At 41.8% G+C, this 21,065-nt stretch overlaps 1 long non-coding RNA gene across 1 annotated transcript in view; it reads right to left on the bottom strand.

Moving 5' to 3' along the window:
* LOC123480680 (uncharacterized) overlaps nt 1-19,697 on the bottom strand; it is a 46,294-nt gene extending 26,597 nt beyond the window's left edge. Inside the window, exon 1 of the long non-coding RNA XR_006656759.2 lies at nt 19,550-19,697. This is a non-coding gene — a long non-coding RNA (uncharacterized lncRNA). The remainder of the gene's footprint in view (nt 1-19,549) is intronic.
* Nucleotides 19,698-21,065: the final 1,368 nt, after the last annotated feature.

Here is a 21,065-nt window from a genome sequence, read left to right as displayed (position 1 = left end):
TCTGGCTCCCCTCACCCCTCAGCCGCTGGACTGTGAACACGGGATAAGCAGCTGCAGCTCTCACCTGAAGCCTGGCTGGCGCACACGCAGATTAGCGGACTGGGCTCCCACAACTGAAACCTTGGCTGGCACCCACACCTGAAACCCCGGCTGGGCGCCCACACCTGAAACCTCGGGTGGGTGCACACCAGGAGCGGAGGCTACCTACTCCACACACAGGCCCAAAGTGGCGGACCCAAAGGCCGCTCGACCCAGGCTGAAAGCAGCAGACTCGCCAGCCTTGCAACCCAGGCACAAAGCGAGATTGGCTCATCAACTGCCTGGCTGCCTGCGGCGACCACACCTAAAAGCACAGCTTCTGAACAACTCCTACCTAGCCACTGTTCAGAGCCTACTGGCTCTATAGGACTAAGGCAGAACACCTACCAGAGGGGAGCTGCAGGGCTAGAGGAGACTGCATTCCCCAGAAAGACTCGACCCAGTAGGGGGCTGAACTACCCCATAGCAGCACCCAGAGCCCCTAGCATCTAAGACAGCAAAGAGCAAGAAGGGGGAGTGTGAGTTGCCCCTAATTGGTGCAACTCAAGCACAGCACAACTGGCGAACTAAAGGCCTAGTGGGGAGCAGAAGGACCCGGAGGAACTGGACTGGAGGCTGAACAACAGCAAAGAGTGTGGCTCAGGGAGGGAGAAAAGTGAAACCAATCCTTCCAACCACCCCCTCCCATTCCACAGACAGGACCACCAGCAGAACTAACCTGACAGTTTTAAAGCCAGCAGAAGCCTTTTTTTTTTTCCCTCCTTTCCCCCTAAATTCCTTCTTCCTTTCTGTCCTTTCTTTTTTTATTCCTTCTTCCTTCCATCCTTTACCTTTTTTATTCCTTCTTCCTGCCTTCTTTTATTTATTCTTTTGCTTTAATTTTTGTTAAAATTCCTTCTTATCTTGCCTCTGATCTTTCTTTATTCCTTCTTCCTTCCTTCCTTTCCTTTTCTATTCCCTTATTCCCTCCTTTCCTTCTCCTTTTTTTCCCCCCTTTCTCTTTTTCCCACAGGTGAGACAATAATACCTGGAGTGCTGAAAGGACCAGAGTTAGACTGTGTTAGACCCATAAATATTAACTCAAGTCCAATGAGCACAGGAGATTAAGGAGACAGCACCACTGAATCTTGTTGGTATTCTACCATAGAAGTTCATACCATAAACCCAGGGAGTCAGAATAGATCAATTTAAGAAGCAGAGGCTAACAAGAAGAGTCTCACAAACAATGGGAAAACAAAGAAAGAACCCCAAATGAAAGGAAAGGAGGAAGTCTCAGAAAGAATGCTAACTGAAAAAGAGGCAAGTCAATTATCAGATACTGAGTTCAAAGCAATGGTTATCAGGAAGCTCACTGAGCTCACAGCGAACTACCAGAAACTACAGGGAAACTACAATGAACTCACTGCAAACTATATCAACATGAAAAAGGAAATAGAAACTATCAACAAGGGCCAAGAGGAAATGAAGAATACAATTTCTGAATTGAAGAACACAGTAGAAGGAATGAAAAGCAGACTTGATGAAGCAGAGGATCGGATCAGCAAGCTGGAGGACAAAGTAGAAAAAAACACCGAGAAAGAGCAAGAAAAAGAAAAGAGGCTCAGAAAAAATGAAGAGGGATTAAGGGAAATGCAGGACAACATGAAACGTAACAATATCCATATAATAGGAATAGCAGAAGGAGAAGAAGAATAGCAAGGGATAGAAAACCTCTTTGAAAAAGTAATGATGGAAAATTTCCCTGATCTGATGAGAGAAAAAGTCACCCAAATCCAGGAAACACAGAAAGTCCCAAACAAGAGGAACCCAAAGAGGCCCACTGCAAGACACATCATAATTAAAATGGCAAATTTCCAAGACAAAGAGAGGATCTTAAAGGCAGCAAGGGAGAAACAGGAAGTAACATACAAGGGAGCCCCAATAAGGTTAGCAACTGACTTCTCAATGGAAGCACTTCAAGCCAGAAGAGAATGGCAAAAAATATTCCAAGTAATGAGAACCAGAGGCCTGCAACCAAGACTACTTTACCCAGCAAGGCTCTCAATCAAGATAGAAGGCCAAATAAAGAGTTTCCCAGACAAAAGAAGTCTAAAAGAATACACTTCCACCAAACCAGCTCTGCAAGTGATGCTAAAGGAACTGCTTTAAGGAAAAGAAGGAAAAGAGAAAGACAGAGGAAAACAGGTAGGAAAACTTGGCAATGAATAACTACCTATCGATAATAACCTTAAACGTAAATGGATTAAATGCTCCAATCAAAAGACATAGAATAGCTGAATGGATAAGAAAGCATGACCCACACATATGCTGCCTACAAGAGACCCATCTCAGGACAGAAGACCTACACAGACTGAAAGTGAAGGGCTGGAAACAAATTTTCCAAGCAAACGGACAGGAAAAAAAAACCAGGAGTAGTAGACTTCCAAAGAAGGGCCATAAAGCTAAGGTTCTATGACACGAATGTTGGACCTGTTGAAGTTGTCCCAGAGGCTGCTTAGAATACCCTTGCTTTTTTGGATTACCTTTTGTTTTTGTTGTTCTGATTGGTTATTTTTGCTTTCTTATGTTCCAAATCATTGATTGATTCTTGGCTTCATCCACTCTACTGTTGTTTCCCTATAAATTGTTCTTTATTTCAATTAGTGAATCCTTTGTTTCTGACTAGATCTTTTTATGTTGTTGAGGTCCTTACTAAGTTCCTTGAGCATCCTTATTACCAGTGTTTTGAACTATGCATCTGACTGCTTATCTCCATTTAATTTAATTTTTTTCTGGAATTTTGATTGGTTCTTTCATTTGGGCCATGTTTCTTTGTCTCCTCTTTTTGGCAGCCTCCCTGTGTTTGTTTCTATGTATTAGGTGTAGCTGCTATGACTCCCTGTCTTGGTATTGTGGCCTAATGTAGTAGACGTCCTATAGAGTCCAGTGGCACAGCCTTCCTTATCACCCAACCTGGGTACTTGAGGTGCACCCTTTGTGTGGGCCGAGTACACCCTCCTCTTGTAATTGATGTTTGATTGCTATTGGAAAGTCAATGGGAAATATTTACCCAGACCAGTGAGTTGCAAGGACTGGCTGTGACCACTGAAACCAACCTTCGCCCTCTGTGGAAGGTTAGCTAGCTATGCAGAGGCAGGGTGGTAGTGCTCTGATGTGGTCTGTAGCTGTTCAGTGGGTGCACAGGTTATGGGGTTTCCTGAGTGGTACAGGCCAAGATCACATGTGTCTTGCCTAGGGCCACACTGAGGTGGCTGCTATTTGTGCTGGGCTTAGAAACTCTCAGGCAAAGCCAAACTGTTAATCTAGGCCGCCTCCTGCTAATACCTGGCCTGTGGCTACTTAGCTAGGGGTTCAAGGGCTGAAGGCTCACTGAGGCCAGCCTTTGCTTGTTTGAGAGAATTTAGTATGTTGTGAGTCATGTGCCAAGACAATCCATTCATATGCAAAATTCTCTGTTAACAGTTTGGGCGGGCCCATTAGTTCAATGGGAAGGAGTCTTAGGGGATCTCCAGGGCAAGGAGGTCAGTGTTAGCCAGGGTGATGGAGTCTCACGTATGGCACAAGCCTGCCAGCTTTGTGGCTCTGTGGAAAGAGGGTTCAAAAAAGGGACAGTGGCCTCTGCTCATCTTTCTATATGGAGAAAGCTGCTCCCCAGCTCTCTTCTTGATACCAGACATTTCAGTTTCTTCCTGTATGCCACTGGTGCCCTGCAAGCTGCTACCCCAGTGGTAGAGCTCAGAGGGAGTGAGTGTGAATAAGTCTGTGTGTGGTTTCTTTAAAAGGAACTACTTGGGACGCCAGAAGTTTCTTCCACTGACTCAAACCCTGCTGGGTTTTGCAGCCATAAGTTATGGGTCTTATCTTCCTGGCACTTCCTGAGCTGTGGAGCCTGGTATGGCTCTGGGACTCCTCACTCTTGAGATATCCCTGCTGAATTTTTACCCACCACACATGGATATGGGATCAGCCCATTCCACATCTCCACCTCTCCTACCAGTCTGGATGGATGTGGTTCCTTTAATTCTGTAGTTGTCAGACTTCCATTAAACTTAATTTCTAATGGTTCTGACTAATGGTCTTCTATATTTTAGCTGTAATTTTGATGTGGTTGTGAGATTGGTGAGTCATGTTTACCTATACCACCATTTGACTGGAAGTCTTATAATACATCTTCCACCTTTAAATTCCTTTAAACGTCACCTGTTTCTTATAAAATAAGTTTATTAGCATTCCTAATCCTTTAGAAATCATTCTCAAAGTTTTACTGCCTTATTAAAGTGTGAACTGTCTTACTGTCCTATGTCAATCTACAGCTCACTGTGCTGCCTGCCCAGTGCTGTCCAGTTGGCCTGCTCAGCTGTTTCCCCTGTGCTATGGTGCTGAGGTAGCTGTGCAGGTTCATCTGCTGCTAGAAATGTGCCACCTTTGACCTACTCCAGACCCTCAGTTCTCTCAATTACTAATAAACCTATCCACTCTACACACATGCCTGCACACACATGAAATTCTTCTAAGCTCTTGTTAAGTTTCCAAATGGGCTAAGAAAGCAAATGAACAAGGTGTGGAATTTAGTCAAAAGAAATATTTGTGCACACAGCAGTGTTGTTTATAGAGCAAAGGGGAAAAAAGAAACAATCAAAAGGTTTATTCATAGGGAAATGGATTCATGAGATCAATACTAAATCAGTAGTTTTGACTGAGATGGCAAGAGATAATTGATATCACACAATCAAGAGAGATTATCTGCAGGAATCATCAAAGTACATACCTAAACACCAATCACAGGATCTTTAGACCTCTCCCCAAACACCAAGGGCATATAGAGGAGCTGAAAGAAGGATTTTGTGAGCAGGATTTTGTTGGCAACCATCGAAGTCCGTAAGACTGACCTGTCCTGGGAAGGTGAGTACTACCTTATTACCCTAGAGGCAAATCTAGAGAGAGGTTTTCACATGAACACTCAGAGAGCTTGATGTGTGTTCCCTCATATAGGGAACTGTTCCACGTGTGGGAAACGTAGCGCAGCTCCCACTCGGAAAAGCCAGTGGGTGCTAGGTCCAGAACACAGGACCCATGCCCACAGACAGGTTCTCCTGTGGGGAATCAGGCCTGCATTGTACATAGGCTGCTATGAGGCTTGCTTTTGCTAAAACTCCCTCACCTTGGATTGAAGCCACAAATGTTTACTGAGTGTCTAAAGTCTGTGCTAAACCTCCCAAGTATGGAGTGTAACCAGTTCAACCACTTTCCCTCTTGAGCTGTAACAGCCTTCTCTTTGAAGTAATTAGCAGCATTCTTTCCTTTGTTGTCTGTAAAAGGTAATCACCTACAGTGAACCTGTGCATAGTAAATGAGGACCATCCTCAATGTAATGTGCCCAGAAAAGCAATAAAAGCCTGTCCAGGCAGGGGTCGGGCTCTCTTGGGCTCTCTCTGGCCCTCTCACCCTCTCTCTCACTTAGAGAGTGGCCATGCCACCCCTTTTTCTCCACAGGATTTCTGTAGTCCATGTGTATTTGTCTATTGCTGCCACAGCACATGGATCCCACAGGCCAGGATCCACATCACCCGAGTTTGTGAAGCACATCCTAAATCCTGCCCCAGACATTGAGAAGGCAAGAGAAGTAAACAAGCAGCTTGAGAAATGGGGAGTGGGGCAGTGGCTGCATAAGGCTGGCCAGTGTTCACAGATGTGTCAGGTGGGGGGTGTACAAGGGCTTCCTGTGGATTGGATGTGGATTTTTGGTAGACAAAGTCAGCCTCAAGGATCTCTAGCAAACCAGCAAGAGGGACTGATGGAAACTGGGGTCTGAATGGGAAACAGCAGTGAGAGGAATCCAACATTCTGTCCTTGTCAGAGGAGTTGCAATTGGAAGAATGCATGCAAGCAAGTTCAGATCCATCTTGAGATGTACCAATCAATGTGGAATTTACCCTCCTCCTCTCTGTTTTTTACCCTATATAAAGAGAAGGTGAAGAGTGGCCACTCTCCCCACACTCTCTTCCAAAGTCTGATAGCCCTACTTCACCTATGCCATTGCCTGGAGGAGATAGTAGACAGAGAGAATTAGAGAGGTAATGTGTTGGGCCTCAAATGCTCATTTCTGCATTAAGACAATACTTTGATGCTTAAAGTGATTTACAAGTGATTAGACCACCTGAATTTTTATCTAAATCATGGAGAAAAATTCTCCACTGAGAACATTTTAAGAAACAGTGGAAAATAAAATGAAGTTGCATTTTGATTACATCCCTACAGTCATGCTTGTTCAACAAACTGGTTGCATAAATTATCAACTACTAAACTTAAAAAGAATAAGTATTAGCATGGAAGAGCTCCAAAACATTACGTGGAGGAAAAAACTAGTTGAAAAGCAATACTTAAGTCAAATTATGTTTATGTTTTTTTAAAAATTGGAGAGCATTAAGCTAAGTCAAATAATCCAGATGGTGAAAGACAAATACCATATGATCTCACCTGTAAGTGGAATCTCACCAATAAAACAAATAGGCAAGCAAAATATAACCAGAAATATTGAAATAAAGAACAAACTGATAGTAACCAGAGTGGATGGGGGAGGGTGCTAATAGGGGAAAGAGGGGAAGGTCATCAAGGAACGTATATAAAGAACCCATGGGCAAAACCAAAGGAGGGAAGGATTGAGGGTGGGAGTAAGGGTGGGTGGGGCGGGGTAAGTGATGGTGGGAAAATGGAAACAATTGTACTTAAACAACAATTTAAAAAAGCAAAGAAGAAAAACCAAGATGGAGGCGTAGGTAGACACACTGCGCCTCCTCACCCAACTGAAAGACAACAATTTAAAAACAAAAAACAACCAGAACTGACAGAAAATCTGAACTGCATGGAAGTCCAACTACCAAGGAGATAAAGAAGAAACATTCGTCCAGACCGGTAGGACGGGTGGAGATGGGCAGCCAGGGCAGACAGGACTCACAGCGATGTGGCCTAACCCAGAGACTGGCGGATTGTGGGATGAATGGGGCAGGCAGTATGACTGCTAGCAGACCCCACGGCCCCACATTCATGCATAGATAAACCAGGAGGAACAGTGGGGGAATGAAGCAGACCATGCAACCCAGGGCTCCAGGGCGGGGAAATAAAGCCTCAAACCTCTGATTGAAAACACCCGTGGGGGTGGAGGAGGCAACAGGAGAAACTCCCAGCCTCACAGGAGAGTTCGTTGGAGAGACCCACAGGGACCTAGAGCATGCACAAGCCCACCCACTCAGGAATCAGCACTAGAGGGGCCCAGTTTGATTGTGGGTAGCAGAGGGAGTGACTGAAATACGGCAGAGTGGAGCAGGCACCATTGCTCCCTCTTGGCTTCTCCCCCATGTACAGCATCACAGTACAGCGACCAGTGTTGCCCCGCCCGGGTGAACACCTAAGGCTCCGGCCCATTACATACAAGGCACACCAAGACAAAAAAAGGAAAAAAAAAAAAAGGCCCAAATGAAAGAACAGATCAAAGCTCCAGAAATAATACAGCTAAGCAATGAAGAGATAGCCAACCTATCAGATGTACAGTTCAAAACACTGGTAATTAGGATGCTCACAGAATGGGTTGAATTTGGTCGAAAACTAGATGAAAAAATGAAGGCTATGCTAAGAGAAACAAAGGAAAATGTACAGGGAACCAATAGTGATGCGAAGGAAACTGGAACTCAAATCAACGTTGTGGACCAGAATGAAGAAAGAAACATCCAACCAGAAAAGAATGAAGAGACAAGAATTCAGAAAAATAAGGGGAGGCTTAGGAACCTCCAGGACATCTTGAAACGTTCTAACATCTGAATTATAGGGGTGCCAGAAAGATAAGAGGAAGAACAAAATGTTGAAAACTTATTTGAAGAAATAATGAAGGAAAACTTCCCTCATCTGGCAAAGGAAATAGACTTCCAGGAGGTCCAGGAAGCTCAGAGAGTCCCAAAGAAGCTGGACCCAAGGAGGAACACACCAAGGCACATCATAATTACATTAGCCAAGATTAAGCAGAAGGAGAGAATCTTAGAAGCAGCAAGAGAAAAGGAGACAGTTACCTACAAAGGAGTTCCCATAAGACTGTCAGCTGATTTCTCAAAGGAGACCTTACAGGCAAGAAGGGGCTGGCAAGAAGTATTCCAAGTCATGAAAGGCAAGGACCTACATCCAAGATTACTGTATCCAGCAAAGCTACCATTTAGAATGGAAGGGCAGATAAAGTGCTTCTCAGATAAGGTCAAGTGAAAGGAGTTCATCATCACCAAGCCCTTATTGTATGAAATGTTAAAGGGATTTATCTAAGAAAAAGAAGATGAAAAATAGGAACAGTAGAAATGACAGCAAACTCACAGTTATTAACAACCACACCTAAAACAAAAACAAAAGCAAACTAAGCCAACAACTAGAACAGGAACAGAACCACAGAAATGGAGATCACATGGAGGGTTATCAATAGGGGAGGGGGAGAGGGAGAGAGGGGGTAAAGGTACAGAGAATAAGTAGCATAAATGATAGGTAGAAAATAGACAGGGGGAGGGTAAGAATAGTATAGAAAATGTAGAAGCCAAAGAACTTATATGTATGTCCCATGGACATGAACTAAAGGGGAGGAATATGGGAAGGATGGGGTGGGCAGGATGGAGTGGAGTGAAAGGGTGGAAATGGGACAACTTAATAGCATAATCAATAAATATATTTTCTAAAAAAGCAAAAAAACTATACAAATGTGTGTGCATGTGTATTTATGTGTATGTATATGAGACAACATAATTCACTGTTCCCTTCAACCACTTTGCTCAATCCCATCCTCACTCTTAATGGGAAAGAGGTCTTTGCATTCAACAACACACCAAAGTTGTGTATGAAAGGCAATCATAGAACAAGAGAGTTTGTCTGGCAGGTAGGTGCTCTTTTCAGAAGGATGAGGATATAACCCACTGTTACCATCCAAGGATGCAGTCAGGAACAGGGCTCCCCGGTCTGATCAGGGAATTGGTGGTAGCAGATGGAACATCCTGAGTGAGAGCAGATAAAGGGACTCAGGGGCCCTCCAAGAGGCACACCACCTGCTAATAGGCCACAGTAGTTTGGGCAGTAGAGGGCAGAAACATGATCAAGGGAGAAACATGAAGGAGCACTTTACCTCTTCATTGTTTGTGTTGTTTTATTTTTCTCTAGTATTTTTAATTTTTATGAAATATAACTGGCATATAATATCTTAGTTTGATGTATACATCTTAGCAATTCAATATATACATACATTACAAAATGATCAACACAGTAAGTCTAGTTACCATCTGTCACCCTATAAAGTTATTATAGTATTGTTGGCTACATTCTCCATGCTGTATATTACACCTTCATTACTTATTTTTTTAACCTGAGGTTTGTAACTTAATCCTCTTCACCTGTTTCACAGTCCCTATACTGAATTTTAAAGATGAAGTTGTTTGTGTTGTTTTAAGATTTACAACAAATGTGGGCAGATGCTGCTTGTATAGTTTTTATTACATGGTAAATTTGAATCAATAAACTGGAGCTTGAAGGGGGGTCCTTCCATGGCTCTCCTCAGGTCATTAGAGGCTGAGCTTTCACTGGCTATTCTGGCCAAACTAGATTTAAATTTACAGGTATGTCTGATCCCACAGTTGTGTTTCTTCCAGGAGACTGAGTCTGGGAGAAACCTGACTTGGCAGTGCCTAGGGCATTGCAGTGCAATGCATTTATACCAAGGAGCATTTGCACTGAAGGTGCCTGCTGAGGACATGCAGGAAGCAAAGGAGTGAAAAAATCCCTACTGTAAATTAGGCCCTTTGGGCTTCCCCAAAACCCGGCATCACTTTAGAATCAAACAGTATTAGTCAGTAAATAAATGCTGCTGAATTTGAAAGACACTCCCAGATAAGGGCACCACTCAGCCTTCCCAATTAAAGTGGGTTTGATAATCTGTGTTGAATTAATTCCACAGCACTGAGTACCAGTACTGATGAACAGACCTTTCATTTTTTTTTGATAAAATTCTATTCAAAAAGTCTTATATCTCAGAGAAACAATTAAGACTGCCTTACTATATTAACCTTAGAAAAATCATGTCTTAAGAGTAGAATTTAGGAAGGTGGCAGCGAGATAGGTGGGAGAGGAGTCCACTTCCCCCTGCACACAGGCGGAACACCTAGCTGATCTTCTGAGGAACAGAGTGAACAGCCAACAGTGCCCCAGCATATATGAAGATTGGAGATCAAAAATTGTAGAGGACATTGAAAAATCAGATGGTAAGGAGAGTGCCTCAGGACAATAAGGTCCCTGGGATGAGTGCAGGGATCAGGGTGGCAGCAACCCCAGGTCTGGCGCCCAGCAGGTCTGCCACAAGGTTTGTGGGAGGGAGCCATTGACCAGCTCCCTCCCCTGCCAAACAAGGCTCGAGCAGCACTGGGAGAGACCTGGTTGCTTGAAGTTTCAGGGAGGGGAATAAGGATGAAGTGGCAAACACAGGGGGGACTGTATGCATCCATGGAGACTGTGGACACCAGTGGCAGCAGCCACCCAGCCTCCTGCACCCCTACCCCTGCACTCACACCTGCAGCCCCAGGGAGAATGAGCACCCGAACCTGAGGAACAATGGCTGCCTCTCCCACCAAACCAATAGGCACAGGACAGAGCATGCCTGACACCGCTGCCCAGAGTCACCACACACCCAACCCCTGCCCCTGCTGGGGAAGCAGCACAAGAGACGCGCGCCTGCATCCAAAGCGGCAGCCACAGCAGCACCCCTCTATCTGAGAGGAAGGTGGAGATGCCACTGCAGAGGAGAACTGCAGGGCTCAGAGAGTCAGCAATACCCAGAAACACTTAACTCAGTGTGGGGGCTGAACTAGCCTGAAGGGGCACTGAGAGTCCCTAGCATCTAGGACAGCAAAGAGCAAGAAGATGCTGTATGAGTTGCCCCTAATTGGTGCACCTCAAGGACAGCACAACTGGTGGACTGAAGGCCACTGCTGGGCACAGAAGGGCACTGGGGGCCTGGCAGCAAACTGAAAAACTGGGCTGGAGGCTAGGCAAGTGCCACTCAGAAAGGGAGAAAAACGAAACAAAGACCCCCTCAGCTTGCTGCAGCCAGGAAGACCAGCAGAACTGGCTTGGCCAGTTTGAAGCCCACAGGAGGCTTTATTTAAGTAATTTTTTCCTTTTAATTTCATCTTCCTTTCTTTCCTTCTTTCCTTTTTTATTCCTTATTCCCTTCTTTCTTTTTTCCCTTTACAGCTCTTCTTCCTTTTTTTTTTTAATTCCCACAAGTGATACAATAAAACCTGGAACTGTGAAAAGACCAGAGCTGGACCCAAAGAGCGTTCATCCCAACAGCTGAGACAGTAAGACAAATTTCACTTTGCTACTCCAGAGAACTTGCAAATTATTGTATATTTATATTATTATTTTTTCATTATTCTTACATATTTTATTTTATTAGTATTTTAGTATTTCTCTTCTTTCTGTTTAATCTTCTTCTCCCGGCTGGTTAAATTGCATTATTTGATTGGTTTCCTTTGTTCTCTCTTTCACAGTGTATTTTTAATTTACTGCCTTTCACTTCACTTGTGTTTCATTAGCACACCAAACTAGGTGCTATACTTCCTATTCTTCTTATCCAAATCACACATATTCGGTCATATGATTCTTGCTCCATTATTATTGTAAATCATTGCTCTTCCTTACATTGTAAATTGCAACCCTCTCAAATCTTAGCCACTTCACTGTTTCCTGAACTTTATTACTGTTGTGGTTAACTCTATTCTCTCAAACACTACACTTATTTTTTATCCTTTACTCTCACTTTACCTCATAATGTGACCTCCCACAAACTCACTGCTTTCTAGATCCAAAACACAACCTTCCCACACCGACCACGCTAAAAAGAATCTATTCTTCTTTCCACCCTTTCTAAAAAGTGGCTAGTTGGGTGATATATCACAGTTAGCACTACACATATCCAAAGGATGTCCTATTTTTTCTCTACAGGTTGGTACTTTAAATATCATAGAATACACACCTGCTATCTTAAACCATTTTGCCTTCCCCCTCCAAATGATCATAAAAACACTACGTGGAAGCTGTGAACACCAGGATACCTGCTGGAAGAGGAAACCCACCAACAAAGGAACCACCAACAGATAACAACAGAAGAAGGTGAAAGAGGGAGTGGAAGCCACACTAATTCAACCCAGGACCTAACTGGAAATACAACTAAATGGTGGAGAAATTACCCAGAACAAACAACTGAACAAGACCAAGAGAGAATCCTCAAAACCTTGTACACATGGAAGAACCAGCATCAACACAACCTGCCCAAACCAGCAAAACAGAATACAAGAGGTGGTGGATGGAGTGATCCTCAGTTAAAAACCTGGAGGGAAGGACCCACCAAAGAAAGACTCAACAACAAACAAAATCTAAAGACATACAGAGAGCCAACATAAATGACAGCCCAAGACCAGCGAGCACAGGAGGTCAAGGACACTGCAAGACTGAATCTCACAGGTTGTCTACCATAGAAGTCCAAACCATAAACACAGGGAGTCAGAACAGATCAATTTAAGAGGCAGAGGCTAACAAGGAGTCTCACAAACAATGGGAAGACAAAGAAACAATCTACAAATGAAAGGAAAGGTGGAAGCCTCAGAAAGAATGATCATAGAAGCAGTCAACTATCAGATATTGAGTTCAAAGCAATGGTTATCAGGAAGCTAAATGAGATAACAGAGAATTACCAACAACTGGAAGGAAACTAAAACAAACTCACTGCAAACTATATGAACATGAAAAAGGAAACAGAAACTTTCAACAAGGGCCAAGATGAAATGAAGAATACGATTTCTAAAATGAAGAACACAGTAGAAGGAATCAAAAGCAGGCTCAATGAAGCAGAGGATCGGATCAGCGAACTAAAGGACAAAGTAGAAAAAAACAGCGAGAAAGAGCAAGAAAAGGAAAAGAGGCTCAGAAAAAATGAAGAGGGATTAAGGGAAATGCAGGACACCATGAAAGGTAGTAATATCCATATAATAGGAATGCCAGAAGGAGAAGAAGAGCAAGGGGTAGAAAACCTGTTTCAAAAAGTAATGATGGAAAACTTCCTGAATTTGATGAAAGAAAAAGTCACACAAATCCAGGAAACACAGAGAATCCCAAGTAAGAGGAACCCAAAGAGGCCCACTGCAAGACACATCATAATTAAAATGGCAAAATTCCAAGACAAAGAGAGAATCTTAAAGGCAGCAAGGGAGAAACAGGAAGTAATGTACAAGGGAGCCCCCATAGGGCTAGCAGCTGACTTAATGGAGATGGTCCAAACCAGAAGGGAATGGCAAGAAATATTCCAAGTAATGAGAACCAGAGGCCTGCAACCAAGACTACTTTATCCAGCAATTCTCTCAATTAAAATGGAAGGCCAAATAAGGAGCTCCCAGACAAAAGAAGCCTCAATGAATATACCTACTCCAAACCAGTTCTGCAAAAGATGTGAAAGGGCTTGCTTTAAGAACAAGAAGAAAAACAGTGAAAGAGAGAGGTACACAGGTACAAGAAAATGGCAATAAATAAGTATTGATCAATAAAAACCTTAAATGTAGAGGGATCAAATGCCCCAATCAAAAGAAGCAGAATAGGGGAATAGATAAGAAAACATAAACCACACATACGCTGCCTACAAGAGACCCACCTCAAAACAAAAGACCTACACAGACTGAAAGTAAAGGGCTGGATACAAATATTCCAAGAAAATAGACAAAAAAGGAAAGCCAGTGTAGCAATACTCATATTAGACAAAATAGACTTGAAAAAAAGGGGATATAAAAAGAGACCCAGAAGGTCTCTCCAACTACTAAAGGGAAGAATCCATCAAGAAGACATAAATATTGTAAATATATATACACCTACATAGGAGCACCCAAATACATAAAGAAAATCTTGGAGGACTTCAAAGAAGATATTGACAGTAACACAATTAGATTAGGGGATTTTAACACTGCACTGTCAAAAATAGATAGATCTTCAAACAAAATATGAACAGAGATGTTATGGCATTGAACAATTCCCTAGATCAAATGGATTTGAAAGATATATACAGAGCCTTTTATTCCAAAAAGCACAATACACATTCTTTTCAAATGCACATTGAACATTTTCAAAGATAAACCACATAATAGTATACAAAGTAAGCCTCAACAAATTCAAGAAAATTGAAATCATATCAAGCATTTTCTCTGACCACAAGGGACTGAAACTACAAACCAACGCCAAAGGAAAAAATCCAAAACATTCAAAATCAGGGAGATTGAATAGAATGCCATTAAACAATGAATGGATCAACAATGAGATAAGGGAAAAATCCAAAAATTTCTGGAAACAAATGAAAAGGAACTCACAACAATCCAAAACTTATGGGACACAGCAAAGGCAGTCTGAGAGGGAGGTTCATAGCAATACAGGCCTACTTAGAAAGAATAGAAACATCTCAAATAAACAATCTAACCCTAAAACTACAAGAACTCGAGGAATAACAACAAAGACAGCCCAGAGAAAGTACAAGGAAGGAAATAACCAAGATCACAGCAGAGTTAAAAGACATAGAGACTAAAAGCACAATTCTAAGGATCAATGAATCCAGGAGCTGCTTCTTTGAAAAGATAAACAAAATCGACAAGCTTTTAAGTAGGCTCATCAAGACAAAAAGAGAGAGGATCCAAATAAACACAATTAGAAATGAAAGAGGAGAGCTTACAACTGACACCACAGAAATACAAAGGATTGTAAGAAATTACTATGAAGAACTGTATGCCAAGAAATTTGAAAACCTAGGTGAAATGGACAGAATTCTAGAAAAATATAATCTTCCAAAACTGAATGAAGAAGCAGAAAACCTGAACAGACCAATAACAGCAGATGAAATTGAAGCAGTCATCTAAAAACTCTCGACACACAAAAGCCCTGGACCAGATGGTTTCACAGGAGAATTCGTCACAGGACAAAGCATTTAAGGAAGAGCTAACCCCTATACTGCACAGACTATTCGAAAAAATCCAAACTGATGGAACACTCCCAAACTCTTTTTATGAAGCCAACATCATCCTAATCCCAAAACCAGATAAAGACACAACGAAGAAAGAAAACTTCAGGCCAATATCGATGATGAACATAGATGCTTAAATTCTCAACAAAATATGAGCAAACCGCATCCAGCAACACAATGAAAAGATCATCCACCATGACCAAGTGGGATTCATCCCAGGCATGCAAGAATGGTACAATATTCGCCAATCAATAAACATAATACATCACATCAATAACTGCATAGGCAAAAATCACATGATCATATCAATAGATGCAGAAAAAGCATTTTATAAGATATAGCACCCATTCCTGATGAAAACACTCTGCAAAGTGGGAATACAGGGAGCATTCCTCAACATAATAAAGGCCAAATAAGAGAGACCTACAGCCAACATCACACTCAATGGACAAAAACTTAGATCTTTCCCACTAAGATCAGGAACAAGACAAGGATGCCCTCTCTCACCACTCCTATTCAACATAGTACTGGAAGTCCTAGCCACAGCAATCAGACAAGAAAAAGCAATAAAAGGCATCCAAATTGGAAAGGAGGAAATGAAACTGTCACTGTTTGCAGATGACATGATAGTGTACATGGAAAGTCCTATAGCCTCCACCAAAATACTACTCGACCTAATAAATTAATTTGGCAAGAGAGCTGGATACAAAGTCAATACTCAGAAATCAAAGGCATTCCTGTACACCAACAACGAAACTGCAGAAACAGAAATCAGGAAAAAAATCCCATTTGATATAGCAACAAGAAAAATAAAGTACCTAAGAATAAACCTAACCGAGGAGGTCAAAGAACTGTACTCAGCAAACTACACAACACTGAAGAAAGAGATGAAGGAAGACACAAACGAATGGAAGCATGTACCATGCTCATGGATTGGAAGAATTAACATCATCAAAATGGCCATACTACCCAAAGCAATTTATAGATTCAATGCAACCCCTATTTCACAGATATAGAACAAGCACTTCAGAAATTCACATGGAACCATAAACGACCCCGAATAGCTGCAGCAATTTTGAGAAAGAAGAACAAAGCAGGAGGGATCACAATAGCTGATATCAAACTGTATTACAAGGCCACTGTAATCAAAACAGCCGGGTACTGCCATAAGAACAGACACATGGACCGATGGAACAGAACAGAGAGCCCAGAAATAAACCCAAGTCTTTACAGTCAATTAATATTTGACAAAGGAGGCAGGAGCATGAAATGGAGCAAAAACAGCCTCTTCAATAGATGGTGTTGGGAGATCTGGACAGCTACGTGCAAAAAATTGAAACTCAATCACTAACTTACGACATACACAAAAATAAACTCAAGATGGATAAAAGACTTAAATATAAGTCGTTGCACTATAAAAGTCCTTGAGGAAAACTTTGGCAGGAAAATCTCAGACATTCCACGCAGCAACATCCTCACAGACACGTCCCCTAAAGCAAGGGACATAAAGGAAAGAATAAACAAATGGGACCTCATCAAAATAAAAAGCTTCTGCATGGCTAAAGAAAACAGCACCAAATTACAAACAGAACCAACAGTATGGGAAAACATATTTGCTAATGATACCTCAGACAAGGGCCTGATCTCCAAAATATATAAAGAACTCACACGACTCCACTCCAGGAAGACAAACAACCCAGTTAAAAAATGGGCAAAAGACTTGAACAGACACTTCTCCAAGGAAGACATACAGAGGGCCCAGAGACATATGAAAAGATGCTCAGTGTCACCAGCCATCAGAGAGATGCAATTTAAAACCACAATGAGGTACCATCTCACAAAAGGCAGAGTGGACAACATAAACAAATCCACAAACAAATGTTGGAGAGGATGCGGAGAAAAGGGAACCCTAGTGCACTGTTGGTGGGAATGCAGACTGGTGAGGCCACTGTGGAAAACAATATGGAATTTCCTCAGAAAACTGAAAATGGAACTGCCCTTTGACCCAGCAATTCCACTGCTGGGATTATACCCTAAGAACCCTTAGCAGCACAATTTACAATAGCCAAGTACTGAAAGCAACCTAAGTGCCCATCAAGAAATGAGTGGATCCAAAAACTGTGGTATATTTACACAATGGAATTCTACGCAGCAGAGAGAAAAAAGGAGCTTATACCCTTTGCAACAGCATGGATGGAACTGGAGAGCATTATGCTAAGTGAAATAAGCCAGGCGGTGAGGGACAAATACCTTATGATCTCACCTTTAATGGAACATAATAAATAGAAAAATTAAAAAAGGAAACAAAATATAACCAGAGACATTGAAGGTAAGAACAATCTAACAATGGTCAGGGTGGAGTGGGGAGGGGACAGTGAGGAGAGGGGATTCCAGGAACTACTATAAAGGACACATGGACAAAATCAAGGGGGAAGGTGGAGGTGGGGGAGGAGGGGGATTTGGCTGGGGTGGGGTGGGGGGATGGGGAGAAAAGGCACACAACTGTAATTGAATAATAATAAAAAAATTTTAGAAAGAGCCATTGAAGTTAAGAACAATCTAACAATGGTCAAAGGGGAGTGGGGAGGAGACAGTGTGGAAAGGGGATTACAGGAGGTACTATAAAGGACACATGGACAAAATCAAGAGTGAGGGTGGAGATGGGGGAGGGAGGGGAAATAAAAAAAAAAATAACCACAATGAGATACCATCGCAAACCAATCAGAATGGCCATCAAAAACAAATCAACAAACAAGTATTGTAGAGGATGCAGAGAAAAGGGAACCCTAATGCCCTATTGGTAGGAATGCAGACTGGTGAGGCCACTGTGGAAAACAGTATGGAATTTCCTCAGAAAACTAAAAATGGAACTGCCTGTTGCCCCAGCAAATCCACTGATGGGATTTTACCCTAACAGCCCTGAAACACCAATCCAAAAGAACCTATGCACCCCGATGTTCATAGCAGCACAATAACCAAGTGCTGGAAGCCACCTAAGTGCCCATCAGTAAATGAGTGGATCAGAAAACCATGGTACATTTGCACAATGGAATTCTACATAGCAGAGAGAAAGAAGGAGCTCCTACCCTTTGGGACAGCATGGATGGAACTAGAGAGCATTATGCTATGTATAATAACCCAGGCAGTGAGGGACTAATACCATATGATCTCACTTTTAACTGGAACATAATCAACAAACAAAAAAAGCAAGTAAAATATAGCCAGAGACTTAAAAATTAAGAACAATCTAACAATAGACAGAAGGGAGTGGGAGGAGACAGTGAGGAGAAAGGTTTTTAGGAACTGCTAGAAATGACACATGGACAAAAACCAAGGGGGAGGATGGAAGCCAAGGAGGGAGGTGGGTTTGGCTGTGGTGGAGTGAGTGGTGGGCAGAAAATGCAGACAACTATAACTGAACAATAGTAATGTAATTTAAAAATAAATAAATTAATTTTTTTAAAAGTAGAATTTTAAGACCATTCAAGTCCTAAGAATCACCAAAATGCTGCAGCCTCTTCGGAAAACAATGTGACAGTTTCACTGAACGTTAAATGTATAGTTATCACATGACTGAGCAATTTTACTCCTAGGTTATATGCCAAAGGAAAATAAAGTATATAGTGACACAAAAATGTTTAATTATATGTAAAGTATTAACATATTAACCAAAATGTGGAAACAACATAAATGTTCAACAAATGATGGATGGATAAACAAGATGTGGTCCATTAACACAATGGAACAGTATTTCAACCATCAAAGGGGGTTAAATACTAATTTATGCTACAACATGATGAACCTTGAAAACAAAAATAGTAACTCACAAAAGGCCACATATCATATAATTGCATTTATGTGAAATGTTATAATAAGCAATAAACAGACATGGAAAATAATGGTTTCCAGAGAATGGAGGAGAGGGGGAACTTGGAAAGGGGAGTGATGGCTGAGGGCTGAGGAGTTTCTTCTGAGTGATGAAAATGTTCTAAAATTGACTGTGATAATGGTTGCACAAATCTGCAAGTATGCTAAAAATCATTGAATTTACATTTTAAGTGAGTGAATTGTATGGTATGTGGACTATGCTTCAATAAACCTGTTTCTTTTTTTAAAAAAGGGAAGAAAAGAAAAAAAGAGAACAAGATTTTTAGGAAAGGTCCAGGTCACTCACTATACTGTGGTCTCAAGATAATTTTAGATACCAGCTAGAGTGAAACCCAAGGGTTTTGTCAATCATTTGTTCATTTATGATCCCCACATAAGAGACAGGCATTGTCCTGGCCCTGAGGACATAGCAGTGAACAGCAGAGATAAAATTACTGCTTTGTTAGGGAAGCAGGGGTCATGCTCAAGAAATGTAACTGTCAGATGGTGAGAAGTCACATATGACAAAAGGGTGAGGCATTGCTATTTTTTCTTGGGGTGGTCAGACAATTTTCTCACATGAGGTGTTGGAGCAGAAGCTTGAGGGGAACAGCCATTGCAGGTGTCTCAGGAAGCGAAATTTCAGCCAAAGGAAGACCAAGTGCCATCCCTCCAGTAGGAGTGTGTTTCTATGTCATCTTCATATTCTTCACTTGAAGGTGAAACACCTGAGGTTAAAGGAGGTTAAATAATATGCCTTATCAGTGGCAACTCTGATGCACAAACCTAGTTATCAAAACCCAGTTATCAATTAAGGGCTGGTGTAAATTCAGTTTCCATAAAAAAACTGAAGATCTTTTCACATTTCTCTCTATTCTTTTCTTCACAATTGTCTTCTATTCTTCCTAGACATGTTTGTTCATTAATCCTGCTAACAAAAGAAGCAGTTTTATCAGAGGAAGCTTGTTTGTGGAGAGAGTGAAGGATCTGGTTTGCTACTAGCCCTTCTTAAGCCATCTGACTCCAAAGGCACAAGAGAAAGATCCTGATTTAAATTGAGACATGTTTGAATTGGTTCTTTGAAAATATAAAACAATATTGATAAACCTTTAAACATACTCATCAAAAAAGAGAGAACCCAAATAAATAAAACCAGAAATAAAAGAGTACTGTATTTTTTGGACTATAAGACTCACTGGCCCATAAGACACACCTAGGTTTTAGAGGAGGGAAAATAGGGAAAAAAAAAACATTCCACCGCCGCACCCCCCCACCCCAGTAAGCCAGGTAATCTACATTTGGACTATAAGACTCACCCCCATTTTCCTCCCAAATTTGTGGGGGGAAAGTGCATCTTATATTCCAAAAAATATGGTAACGACATAGCACAGAAGTATGAAAGATTATTTTAAAAATACTACACACAACAATATACCAAAAAATTGCACAATCTGGAAGAAATGGATAAATTCCTACAAACATACAATCTCCCAAAGCTGAATCTAAAAGAAAGAGAAAATCTCCTTCTTGAAGGAACAGGTGGTTTTGGAACCCACTGTTTACCTGAGCCCTGACCTTCCCTCCTGTGATTCTTCCTTTTGAGAAAAGATGGAGATGTGTAATAGATCTCCCTGGTAACATCCATCCTTGCCTGACTTCTGCAGCAGGCTCTCCTGGGATTTCCCAGGGCTACCTCGTGCTTGTCCCTTGAGAAAAAATATTTGGTTGCCAATACTCCTGGAACAGTCCAAGTGTGGTCAGTAATCAGACAGGGAGCTTTTCTCCACAAGTATTTCTTTCAAGATTAAAAATAAGAAGATCTGTCAAGATAGTAGCAGAGTGAGGGAATACATCATGCATGGCCTCACAGAACCAGACTGAAAATAAAATTAAAGAGGAGAACAATCACCTGAGTTAAACCAAAGGTGATGTGAAAAAGACTTTTAAATAAAGATGGCCAAAAAGTTCACCCTAACAGGAAGGGCAGGAACGTCTTTAAGGGGCCAGCCATTCACACACAGGTGGCAGGCCAAGGCAGTGGGGCAGTGGGCCAAGGTAGCAAGGCAGCTGTGGGAGCTTCCGCTCAAAAACAGCG

The sequence above is a fragment of the Desmodus rotundus genome, chromosome 2 (assembly GCF_022682495.2).
Source record: "Desmodus rotundus isolate HL8 chromosome 2, HLdesRot8A.1, whole genome shotgun sequence".
NCBI lineage: Eukaryota > Metazoa > Chordata > Mammalia > Chiroptera > Phyllostomidae > Desmodus > Desmodus rotundus.
Note: the sequence above shows the minus strand (reverse complement) of the source record. Positions and strands in the feature narration are given on the sequence as shown.